Source organism: Polypterus senegalus, chromosome 7 (assembly GCF_016835505.1).
Source record: "Polypterus senegalus isolate Bchr_013 chromosome 7, ASM1683550v1, whole genome shotgun sequence".
NCBI lineage: Eukaryota > Metazoa > Chordata > Cladistia > Polypteriformes > Polypteridae > Polypterus > Polypterus senegalus.
The window spans coordinates 87,373,227-87,385,896 of record NC_053160.1 but is presented as its reverse complement, the minus strand read 5'-3'; the positions used below and the strand labels follow the sequence as shown (position 1 = coordinate 87,385,896).

The 12,670-nt window shown below is 42.0% G+C and overlaps 1 long non-coding RNA gene across 2 annotated transcripts in view; it reads left to right on the top strand.

Annotated features, from left to right (window-relative positions):
* The window catches only part of LOC120532698, a 40,180-nt gene that overhangs the window by 15,969 nt on the left and 11,541 nt on the right, over window positions 1-12,670 (top strand). Inside the window, exons 2-3 of one of the 2 annotated variants that reach the window (XR_005634345.1) lie at window positions 2,711-2,894; window positions 3,934-4,003. This is a non-coding gene — a long non-coding RNA (uncharacterized LOC120532698). Of the gene's footprint in view, window positions 1-2,597; window positions 2,895-3,933; window positions 4,004-12,670 lie in introns of those variants that run through there. The other variant, XR_005634344.1, reaches the window with a different exon arrangement.

Genomic DNA, 12,670 nt, shown 5'->3' with positions numbered 1-12,670 from the left:
TAAAAAATATATAATTTTTGGGTGGTGTGTGCCTGTTGATTCCAATATAAACAACAATAATGCGCATAGTATTTTTTTTTTTTACATTTCTAATAAATTACCTCACTTAAGAACACAATTTCAAATAGCAAATGAATGTATATCTTGATTTCAAAAAATATAACAATGACGAATATCAAACATATCATTTAGGGCATTCTCATGGATAGTTTCAAAAACACTGCAATCACAAACCATTAAGTTTTAAATACTTGGTCAGGCTATCACTCTGAATGTTACTCAGTGAGGTTAATGGTATGTAAATTTGACAAAGAGGGTGCTTCATTGCCGATTTGTGAGATGGGAATTATAATGTGAGAAATAAGATAGAAATGAAATTTTTCCTTTCATATCATTTTGCTTGATATTGGTGTAAATACATGAAAACAAAGAGATTATAGAAGAAAAATAATTCTGCAAAAAATTGTTGATTGTTGATTTTTTTATAACAGTAAATTTTGCAATTAGATTTATTAAGTGTCAGTTTTAAACAGCAAAATTATGGGTGGAGTCATTAACTACCAGATTCTTATTTAATTATTCTGCTTTCTGTATCTTCTGCATTGCATTCAGGTTACCCTGATGTTTTGTCTCATAGTGCCGTCTTAGATTAAATTCTGTAATTACAGCCACATTAGCTCCACAAATGAGACACACGGGTTCAGTAAACATATACTCAGCCTCCCATCGGTTTTTAAAGGCTCTATTTTCAGAATGAACTTTTCTCTTCAGCATCGTGTGAGCTAGCTTCGCAATAACTTGCAGCATCATAAGCTACACTTGATTAACGCGGTAAGTGTTCGGCAAGGCAGCTGAAGCGCTGCATTATGGGATCTGTAGTTTATTGTGTTACCAGCGCTTCATATACTCGGGCTTTAATGACAATAATACAGTATATAAAATGATCTCGGGCCGGATATAATTACACGCCGGGCGGATGTGGCCCGCCCTCGAGTTTGACACATATGGACTAAATAGAACTTGAAAAGATATATTTTTTCAAATGTGATCACGCAATTCAGATAGAGTTGATGCGCACTACAGCCTGCATGCCTCAATAAGCCATCCTCCCCTCGCTCTTACTTTTTTACCGTTCATCTAATGAATACACTGAGTACGGCTTTACCAAAACAATCATTGATGGCGAATAAAGTATCCATTATTCGAGTATGTAGATCGGGATATATATACATATATATATACCCGCGTATCGCAACGGAGAAGTAATGTGTTAAAAAAGCTAGAAAAAGAAAAGGGAACATTTTAAAAATAACGTAACATGACTGTCAATATACAGTATTTGTTTTGTGAGTGTTACTGAGTGTTGCTGTCATCAAGGATTTGATTATCATTATTTCTTTCAATCAGGTTCGTATTTGTAGGATGTGTTGTGTTCAAGTTACATTCCGTGTTTGTCAATCGTTGTAAAGATAACAGGTTTCATTCATCGATTCGTTTCTTACTGCATCAATAAACAGCTCGTCGTCTTCTTTATCTGAGACCTGACACACTACATGCACAGGTTTTTTTTACACTGTCTTCCTTTAGCGGGACATTGACTTTTTCCAACGTGTGCTTTGTTTCTGCAGTAGCTGGATTTATGAATATGCTTGTATGTATCAGACGCTTCATATTTTTTGCTGCCTTTTCAATTGTGTAATTCGGTTTTTGTTCAGCCCTCTTTGGAACTGTTGCTTTTTATCTGTGCACTGCGTCAGTTCACGTGAGACACTCAGTGTACATGCATCGAAGGTTCCCAGCTGTGCTGGTGCCATCTCGTGCTATGTCCATGGCTGTATTTAATGTTACCTTAGTCCTGGCACTTAAAACTTTCTCTCGCAGTTTCGCTGAGTTTGTGTCAAACACTACCCTGACCATCTCATCTTCCTCTGAGAAGCACAGTCCTTCACCCGTGAATATTTACCCGTGGCAGTTTGCTATTGGATTGCCGCTGACGGACGGCCTTATATGGGCAGGCACTAAATTACAAACGCCAGCGGCAGCCTGTCTATGAACTTAATTTAAAGTGTAGGTTTACATCGTGCTTTGTTTCCGAAGTAGCAGAACTCATGAATATGGTTGTATATGTCACTCGCTCGCTTCTTATTGTTTCGCTGCCTTTTCAATTATATAATGCATGTTTTCTTCAGCGCTTTTTTGAGGTCTTCCTGGTTTTCTATGTACTGCGTGATTACGTGGGAGGCGTGATGATGTCACACGAAACTCCGCCCCCACGGCGTTCAAGCTCATCTCCATTACAGTAAATGGAGAAAAACTGCTTCCAGTTATGACAATTACGCGTAGAATTTCGATATAAAACCTGCCCAACTTTTGTAAGGAAGCTGTAAGGAATGAACCTGCCAAATTTCAGCCTTCCACCCACACGGGAAGTTGGAGAATTAGTGATGAGTCAGTGAGTGAGTGAGTGAGTGAGTGAGTGAGTGAGTGAGGGCTTTGCCTTTTATTAGTATATATATATATATATATATATATATATATATATATATATATATATATATATATATATATATATATATATACATACTGTCATGCACGAGCGCATGGGGAGCAGCTGAAGGACCCAACACACATCGCAACAAGTCATGCCAGGGGACAAAGGCAGGGTACTAACCTCTCTTTCTCTTTTTTCTTTTTTCACTTCATTAACGAGCCACCCAGAGCACTCCCCAGGTGCAGCATAAAAGGAGGCACCTGCCTACATTATGTGAGCCCAGAGTCGGGAGAAGGAGGAGGACAACGCTTGCCAGGAGTGAAGGTGGAAGGAGACAGACAGGAAGACTGTTCTTTATTTGTGCTTGGTGATTGTGAACCATGCTTTGTACTGTTTTCTTGTGGTAAGAGACACCTGAAGAGCATTGCCACAGGAAAATAAACTGTGTGTTGGGGAAACTTGTGTCTCTGCCTGTTGGGATCAGGAGTTTGGGGCGCATGGTGGTCACTATATATATATATATATACAAACATACTGTATATATTGTGGAGGACTGCCGGTTTCTTACTCCGGCCCTCACCCCCAGGCTGCCAGGAGGAGCTCTCCCGACAGCATGATCGTGCCCCCGGTTCCAGCAGGGCCTCATGGACTATATAGTGTTTATACACAGCCCTGCTGGATACCTTGGGGGCCACCAGGAGTCGCTGTAGGGGGGCTCGTGGGCTCTTATGTGCCCTATAACCCGGGAGTATGTCACGGTCACGTGACAGGAAGGAACGGCGTGCTCCTGGGTTGAAGAAAAGGACTGTTTACCCTGAATAAGGAACTGTGGACTGATTGGGCAGGAACACCTCTGGGTCAGGGTGTATAAAAGGATTATGGGAAAGCCCTGAGACTGAGCTGAGCTGGGAGGTAGAGGGGCGAAGGAGGAGAGAGTATTATTGTTGTTTATTTAGTTTATGAGTAGTGTGGAGGGTGCTTTGTGCACGTTATTGTTATTTAATAAAGAAGTATTGGACTTTTACTTGGTGTCTGGAGTGGTACCTGAGGGATGAAGAGGTGGACAAGAGTGTTATCTGCAACAATATATATACAGTATATATATATATATATATATATATATATATATATATATATATATATATATATATATATACAGTATATATATACAGTATATATATATATATATATATATATATATATATATATATATATATATATACAGAAAGAGAGAGGAATAAAGGTTCTTGCAGCTGTATAGATTAGTAAAGTTATGCTTTCAATCATCAAGCAATGAACGTTTTTATAAGGGAATTATTTTAACATGGTAATTGTTTCAATATGCTAAAGTTAGGAATATTTATCTACTTTTAAAACTAATAAGAACCACTGCATTTCTTCCTTCTCTCTCTATCTTTCTCTGTGGCTCTCGGCTGCCAAAGAAATATGATTGATTGAAAAGATGCTGAATCACAGCAGGTGCATCATCTATGCACACAGTAAAGCAATAAGGTAAGCTGATGCTGTCCAAATGCTGAAGTGGTGTCTCTAGAAATCTAACAAACTGATTAATTTTAAAATGTTAATATTCCATTAAAAGCAAATGATTGAATCAACATGTACATTTTTAATTTCATGATTATGAAAAAATAAGAATAACAGTTAATATGAGAGTTGTTAATAACAAAACTGTTTTTAAGAACTAAAACAAAAAAGTGGCACTTTCAAAAAAAGAAAATACTCTGCAGGTGTTTGCAATATTTACACTAACCATAATGACAGAAACAGGGAAAAATTATCAACTGTAGTGTACAGTAATGCGTAAAACATGACAATTTATTTAAAGTCAGCTTTCTGCTAATGTAGGTTATAACAGGTGCTTTTGGTTTTGATGAATTTATTCCCACACAATAGTCTTTAGCTGCACAATAGCAAAGCACTAAATACTACTGAGAGGATTCTGAGCCATGGTGATTTGCTAAGAATTTATATTTCCCCATAGAATTCTTAATGTTCCTAAAAAATGATCTAATTCTGTTTTATGTATATTACACTCATATATGACTTTAGGTGCTTGTGTAAGCTTGATGGCTGTTAATCACTAAAGCTTTTCCTCATTGAAGCTACACTGTGCTATTTAAGGTATTGATTTGTAGCTGACAAAAATGTAGGAGCAGAATTAAACAGTTTAGCTAAACAGTACTTGGCTGCAGAGGGAGTAACAAAAGCCTAGCTGAAAGCTCAGACCACTGTAAAATGGAGAAAAGTACCATGAAAACTTCAGATAAATGCTTTGCACTGGAAAACTGGATTCAGTCATCTTTAAATACTGTAGATTATGATGAGAAAAACTGGAAATGTAAGCTTTTTGATGCTGCCACACTGTATAAAATGAAGATAGCTGTTTGTGGTAGTACTGTGTTGTGTTTATTTATTATCCTTTCCAACTATAGGAATTTAGACTGAGATTCTAATCTGGTCATTGCCTGTGTGAATCTTGTACTTTCTGGCCATATCTGTATGGGTTTTTTCACAGGAATAGTCTCTGGCTACTAGCAGCGCTGTAACGGATAAAACAAGTTCAGACATCGGATGGAAGATTGGATGGATAAATAGTTTTTTTGATTTTATTTTTCTGCAGCATTTCATAAACAAAGATAATACATGACAAGTCCAACAGTGGGCTGGTATAAGTGAGTCTGGATGTATGTATATGTAGTTGTTTTATTGTGACCAAGGCTTCAAGGGTAGTGCTCAGGTAGCTGATAAGTTGAAGATACCCCTGTTTCTTGCAAAAAAACATGTATGTATGTAAGAGGATGAGCAGACATAACATTCCCCCCTTCTCACTAATGCAATTCAGAGTTCATATAAGTGGCTCTTATATCTGCAGCATTGGGCACAAGTATGAAACCAGCCACAGAATCAGTCCATTATAGGACTAACGAGATGTTAGGCGCACGTGCCAAGGACGTGTTGCTGCACCGACCACATAACGAACCACCTGGATTGACACCTCAATGCCACACTGTAACAGTGTGAGTTTTTATATGGTGACTGGAGTGCCAATCCTATAAGCTGGAGGACCTGTTTGCAGGGCTGGATGCAAGTTAACGTCATACCCAGGATGAAGTAATTACAGGTTAGGGGCCTTGCTCAAGGGCAGAGTTGAGCAGAGTCACTTCTGGTGTTTACGGGATTTGAAACAGCAACCTTCCAATTGCTGACGCATATCCCTAGCCTCAGAGCCACCATTCTGCCTTAATGAGAATCATTATAATTTAAACAGAGGTAAAAAGTTAAAAAGACAAGAACAGGAAAATCATGAGAAGCAGCACCAAGATTTGAACTCACAAGAGTACAAGAACTTGCTCTTCAATGTAGTAACTTTTTCTAACAGCCAGTGTTGCTTGATTATATAGAGCTTTACAAAGGGTTAACAGTGGCAGTGAGTTCAGCAGCAATAACTGCCCTTTAATTTTATTTATCCTCTGTTATGACTTTAAATTAGGTGATTGCCTTCTACTGACAACAACTGGCTAATATTATTGTAAATGTAGGCTACAACTGAAAATTGCTGGAAAAGCCGCCCAATGTGATATGGTCTTTAGGTACAGAAATGATTGTGGATTTTTTTAAAACAGGTAGGAACTTTAGGGCATTTTTGTTTCCAGAAGAGCAAATGGACATCCTGCTCCAAAACGCTGAGAAAGGGAAGTGTGATAAGTCAAATGGCTTGATGCCCTAAGTGGTGGACTGTGCTTTTCAAACCTGAAATAAAAACTGTTCAACTGGTCAGGTAGAGAAGGAATATCTGCATCAGGGGGCCTTGCATTTAAAAGTGATCCCTTTAAAAGCATTCCAGGCAGACAAACAATCATTTGTGCAGAAGCTCAAATCTGTTCCAGATACCCTTGTATTTGCTTCTGGCATTCTTAATGATTTTGTCTTGTTGATATTTAGCTACTTTGTAAACATTGTGAAAGAAGCACAAGACACTCTCATAAAGGTTTGGGGTTTTGCCCCGTATACTGTAACAAAAAATTAGGTCTTTTCTTTCAGACATAAGAATACCAAAATCATAGGACAAAGATAGCGGGTTGGGGAGACAATATAAAGGGATGAACTGGAAATCAGATGTGATGGTTGCTGGGAAGGCGTGATGGATTGTGGGAGGTTGACGTCATCTTTGGGGGACCAGAGGGAAGAAAGGAACCCGGAAGTGGAGACCGTTGTATATTCCTGGTTTTACGGCGATGACGCTTCGTCTTTTCTACGGAAGAAAGGAGAGAGAGGTTAGTACGCTGTCTTTGTCCCCCGGCCAGGTTTATTGTGGTGCGCGTCAGGTCTTTCAACCGCTCCCGATGCGCTCATGCATTACATGACACCCCCCTTAGCCCAGACCCATCGGGTCGGGCGGACCGAACCGAGAGGTCGTGTATCCTGGAGAGAGCATCAGCATTGGCCTGCAGGTTACCCCGGCAAGTAAGTGACAGCAAACTTGTAGGGCTGCAGGTCCAAAAACCACCTTGTGACCCGGGGATTCGACTCCCGATGCAGAGCCATCCACTGGAGAATGGCATGGTCCGTTACCAAGGTGAACTCCTGACCCAGGAGGTAATACCTCAGATACGTTACCACCCACTTTATGACCATGGCTTCCCGTTCGACCGTCGCATATCTGGTCTCCCGGTCCAGCAGTTTCCGGCTCAGGTACATGACGGGGTGTTTGACACCATCGATGCTTTGGCTCAACACGGTGCCAAGACCTGTGTCCGAAGCATCGGCCTGGAGGAGAAAAGGACGGGAAAAGTCAGGTGTTCTCAAAACAGGTGCCGAGCTAAGGGCCTTTTTCAAGTCACTGAATGCTCTTTCCGCATCATTATTCCACACCACTTGGAAAGGGGCCCGCTTGTTTGTTAACTCTGTCAAAGGTGCTGCCCTATCAGAAAACCGAGGTACAAACCGACGATAATACCCAGCTAGTCCCAGGAAGGCTTGCACCTGCTTCTTGACCATCGGGCGGGGCCATTCTAAAATGGCTTTGACTTTGTTATACTGGGGTTTCACGAGTCCTCCCCCCACCAAGTAGCCTAAATACTTGGCCTTGCTCAAACCAAATGAACATTTATGAGGGCTGATGCGGAGGCCAGCTTTTGCTAGTGTCAGAAGAACCGTGTACACCTGTAATACATTTTCATCCCAGGTGCCGGATAAAATTACGACGTCATCCAGGCAGGTGGCACAATAGGACTGGTGGGGCCGTAGCACTCTGTCTACAAGACGCTGAAAGGTCCCCGTGCAGCCCAAATGAGAGGACCTTGTATTGCCAGTGTCCACTAGGGGTACTAAAGGCTGTCTTCTCTTTTGCGGATGCCGTTAAGGGAATTTGCCAGTACCCTTTGGTCATATCCAGGGTAGTCAGATAACGGGTCGTCCCCAGCCTTTCAAGAAGTTTGTCTATCCGGGGCATGGGGTAGGCGTCAAACTTGGAGACCTGATTGAGACGTCTGAAGTCATTACAGAATCTAGTCCGTGGGACTAGCAACAACTTCTGAACCTCACCATCGTGTTCCGCCACTCCATACAACAATTCGTTATCTAAAACAAAGTGGGGGCCCAGTGGTGTGGAATCAGCTAATGGTACGTCGTTTGCGGATACGATTGCATTCCGGGCAAACTTAAGGGAATCATCGTTCCACTGTTCTCTTTTAAATGACATGGGCGTGGAGTATTAATTTCGCTACATACCTGCGAGGGGATCGGGAGCCACGTTCTCAGGTGTCGGACTCTCCTCCTCTAGTAAAATTGTGGGGAGGTCTCCCCTACGTCATCAACAGTTGCCGAAGTGCACGGCGTGGGAGCAGCTGGGAGGGGACCCTGTCCCTCCATGATCAGACCCAACCTGGTTTCCGGAGTGGTGCTTGTCTTATCACGTATGCTTTCCGACCAGTCATGTCCCAATATAACCGGAAAGGGGGGATCGGGTAGCACTGCAACAAACATTCGTTTAGGTTCCCCTTTCCAGGTTATGCAACAGTATGCGGACCTATAAGACTTGGTCCTCCCATGTATACAGGTGACTTTTGTATTCGGAGCGGCCCACTGTCGCGGCAAGACATAACGGCGAGCAACAATGGTGATGTTACTCCCGGAATCAAATAACGCGACCACCGAGTGCCCATTAAGTAACACTCCTCCTGTGCTCTTTACTGCCAGGGGATTTGACAGTGCACAGTACCTCTCACCCCGGATCCAGCTGCAGTCCATCGGCTCATGGTTCAGAGGGCAGGTGCTGACGATGTGCCCTGGCTCACCACACTTGAAACAGCGCGGCAAGGAGGGAGGTCGATCGCGTGGCTTAGCTGGAGCCTCCAGACCGCGGTGGGTGGCCTCTGGAATGGCCACACGTCCCTGTCGGGCCCCTCGAGCTGACCTCTCCTCCTCCTCAAGTCGGTTCACCACCAGCTGGTGCTCGAGTACCTCCAGAAGGCCGTCCATAGTCTTAAAGGGATATCTTCGGACCTGCTAGGTGAGATATTCCGGAATTGCGTATAGAAACGCTTCACAGACCACCAACTCCACCACTTGCCGAGCCTGGTTGATGTCTGGCCGTAGCCAGCACCTGATCTTGCCCCAGAACTCAAAGGCCTGTGCCCTAGGGGGACCGTTAGGGTCGAATCGCCAGTGCCGCCACTCCCTCGCCTGCTGGTCGGAGGTTACGCCGTAGCACTTAAAGATCTCGGCCTTCAGGAGGGGGTATTGGGCGGCTTCCTCCTCAGAGAGATCGTGATAAGCCCGCTGCGTCTGACCCTTCAGGTACGGGGCCAATATAGTGGCCCACTCCACACACGGCCACTGATTACGGGTGGCCGTCCTCTCAAAGATCACGAGGAAGAAAGGAACCCGGAAGTGGAGACCATTGTGTATTGTGTATGTGTTTTACGGCAACGTCGTTTCGTCTTTTCTATGGAAGAAAGGAGAGAGAGGTTAGTACGCTGTCTTTGTCCCCCAGTCTGGTTTATCGCAGTGCGCGTCGGGTTTTTCAACTGCTCCCGATGCGCTTGTGCGTGACAACATTTTCATCTCAACTTTTCTAAGCTTCCTCTTTAGTTTTTTTTTAATATTTACAAATTTTTGAAAACCATGGTTTTTCATTATTTTATTTGATAATTGTGTTCTTTGGAGAATATGATTTCTGTCAAAAACATATGTATGAATTGACTGTGTTTGCGTACTCATCTAATCCATCAGAGGCATTTCTGAATGCTTCCCAGAGCATAGAATCCAGTCTGTCCTGCACTCCCTCCAAAGCCTCACTAGTTCAGTTATGCACCCCTTTTATTTCTGGTTTTGCTGATTTCAATTTATGTCTTTCTGGAATGACAAATAATATCATGGCTTGGTCAGAGTTACCCAAAGGGACCTGTTGAATTGCATGGTAAGCATCACACACAGTGCTGTAACAGTGATCTAGAGTTGCCAGAATTCCAAATGAATTTTTAACTGCATGAATTGAAAGACATTAGCATCATATTTAAATGTATTAAATAACTAGCAAAATACCCGCGCTTCGCAGCGGTGAAGTACTGCATTCAAATTTTTATTAAGAAGAAAATTAAACCTTTTTAAACTGTGGGACAATATGCCAATAATTATTTGTTAAGGATCTCTTTGTATACCATGTTGTCAGTTCGGCCCTCTGGTTGTAACATGACCAAGCTGTGCGCTGAGCTTACTCTTGAGCATGTAACTTACAGTTGGCCATGTGAACAGTAATCTTGTCTCAAATCTCACAGCTTGGATTGCTGCTGTCATAATCGGTTTGAGTTTAATGGTTTGTTTCAATTACGACAGTATTTGCAGGATTTGTTGTGTTAAAGTGACATTTGGCATCTGTCAAGAGTTGTAAGCACACAACCGGTTTCATCGATAAAATCACATCCAGCTTTTGAGAGTTTAAACATTCATAAACATCAAAGTGTCCACTACTGAAATCGTCACCTGTGAATCTAAGATGTTTAAGAGGCATTGGCGGTTGTCCAAAGGTGTAAAATATTTGGCCATTTCGGTACACTTGAAAGCGCCAACCGAACAATTCAGCGGCAGCCATCAACTCACATGCAGAACCATAGGTGAAGGGCTTAAGCATTTCACTCTTCTAGTGCTCCTGTGTAGTATAATTATCTCCTGTACCGTCATCAGTCCACACCTTGAACCTGTCCCAGTCATTCAATACATAAGACAGAATGTTCCTCCGGATATCAAGAGTGAGCCTGATATGGCCGTGCAATATGTAACAAAGAGAATGGAAAAGGTAGGTGGTATCTCCGGGCATGGAAACCACTCGGTAAGTGACAGTTCTTTGATCGATAGAATTTCTTGAAGATGGGCCCATAAGTAACAAAGACTGTTGAAAAGTTTGATATGGCGGCCGACAGTGGCATCATACTACCGAAATAAGTACGTACATTGGTTTCAGTTAGTGGAGGGAAGCCGCCTACCAAATTTCGAGAAGATGGGGCCATAAATAAGAAAGTTTAACATGGCGGACGTTTTTGACCGTTATGACCATTACCGTAGAATTTCGAAATGAAACCTGCTTAACTTTTGTAAGTAAGCTGTAAGGAATGAGCCTTGCAAATTTCAGCCTTCTACCTATACGGGAAGTTGGAGAATTAGTGATGTTGGAAAATTCAATATGGCGGCTGACAGTGGCGTCATACCACCGAAATAAGCACGTACATTGGTTTCGGTTAGCTAAGGGAAGCCACCTACCAAATTTCGTGAAGATGGGGCCGTAAATAAGAAAGTTCAACATGGCGGACGTTGTTGACCGTTATGACCGTTACGCGGACAGTTTCGAAATGAAACCTGCTTAATTGTTGTAAGTAATCTGTAAGGAATGGGCCTGCCAAATTTCAGCCTTCTACCTACACGGGAAGTTGGAGAATTAGTGACGTGTGGAAAATTCAATATGGCGGCCGACAATGGCGTCATACCACCGAAATAAGTACGTACATCGGTTTTGGCTAGCGCCGGGAAGCTACCTACCAAATTTCGTGAAGATGGGGTCAGCCTTCTACCTACACGGGAAGTTTGAAAATTGGTGACGTTGGAAAATTCAATATGGCGGCCGACAATGGCGTCATACCACCGAAATAAGTACGTACATTGGTTTTGATTAGCGCAGGGAAGCCGCCTACCAAATTTCGTGAAGATGGGGCCATAAATAAGAAAGTTCAACATGGTGGACGTTGTCGACCGTTATGTGTAGAATTTCGAAATGAAACCTGCTTAACTTTTGTAAGTAAGCTGTAAGGAATGAGCCTGCCAAATTTCAGCCTTCTACCTACACGGGAACTTGGAGAATTAGTGATAAATGAGTCAGTGAGTGAGTGAGTCAGTCAGTCAGTGAGTCAGTGAGGGCTTTGCCTTTTATTAGTATAGATTTATTCTGAATGGATAAATTTGGTATTTTTCAAGTAAATGTTAATTCTTTACAATCATGGTATATACTAATTTGCCACATAAAATTATGTTCTAATGTGAAGCATTTTTTGATTATTTAAAAAAAAGTCTGTTCTTGCAATTTTAAAATGGAGATGAAGAGGCAGGAGACTTAAAAACTGACAAAATATGTCCACTTCGAAGCATTAAAGTTTTTGATGTAAGAAAACATGCCTTTCACTTTTCTGAGGTATATATGTGATAATAGAAGTAAACTGAAAGTAATACAGTGTATCCGGAAAGTATTCACAGCGCATCACTTTTTCCACATTTTGTTATGTTACAGCCTTATTCCAAAATGGATTACATTAATTTTTTCCTCAGAATTCTACACACAACACCTCATAATGACAACGTGAAAAAAGTTTGCTTGAGGATTTTGCAAATTTATTAAAAATAAAAAAACTGAGAAATCACATGTACATAAATATTCACAGCCTTTGCTCAATACTTTGTCAATGCACCTTTGGCAGCAATTACAGCCTGAAGTGTTTTTGAATATGAATCCACAAGCTTGGCACACCTATCCTTGGCCAGTTTCGCCCATTCCTCTTTGCAGCACCTCTCAAGCTCCATCAAGTTGGATGGGACGCGTCGGTGCACAGCCATTTTAAGATCTCTCCAGAGATGTTCAATCAGATTCAAGTCTGGGCTCTGGCTGGGCCACTC